Consider the following 656-nt stretch of genomic DNA (forward strand, 5'->3'; position numbering starts at 1 on the left):
GGGGGGGGGGGTTCGTCTTTCTTTTCAGATCGCGGGGGGGGGTTGGCTTAGATATCCCACACAGGATTAGAGCCATGCTGCTTGGAAGAGGAGGGGGGAAATAAGAGGGAATGCCCCAGAAACACAACACCGCCTGACACGTATGGAATGGATTTTTCGCAGCTCGACTAAAACCTGCCTGCCTGCCAGAATGAGAGAAGATCTGCAGAATACCATCTTCTCCATGACCAAGTGTTCACGTGTACGTTCTGCCTGTAACGTGACGCTCTTGTCTTTCATTCAAGACCTTGAAATGGTCAACAGTAGGTAACATGTAAGTTATTTCAGACCAGATGCTTTATTATTGTACTAATTTAGTCTGAATATTTATATAGTTATTGCAATAATGCAGTGATGAGTGTTTGTTAAGTGTTTATTTCCCTGTGACAGTTTGGATAAAGATGATTGTTGGTGCATTAGTCTGGCTAAAACTTTGATCCAGAGCAAGACATACAGCTTGACAACTACTGGCCAGGCAGAGGATTAATTATAATGAATTTAGTTTATCTTATCTCTCATCTAGCACCGACAGCCGATCAAAATGTGATGGTCCATCAAAACATACAGTACATATAAACAGCGATGTTGTAAAAATGAAACACTGGAATAAGCTGAAA

The sequence above is a fragment of the Anarrhichthys ocellatus genome, unplaced genomic scaffold (assembly GCF_004355925.1).
Source record: "Anarrhichthys ocellatus isolate YVR2014 unplaced genomic scaffold, GSC_Weel_1.0 scaffold45, whole genome shotgun sequence".
Taxonomy (NCBI): Eukaryota; Metazoa; Chordata; class Actinopteri; order Perciformes; family Anarhichadidae; genus Anarrhichthys; species Anarrhichthys ocellatus.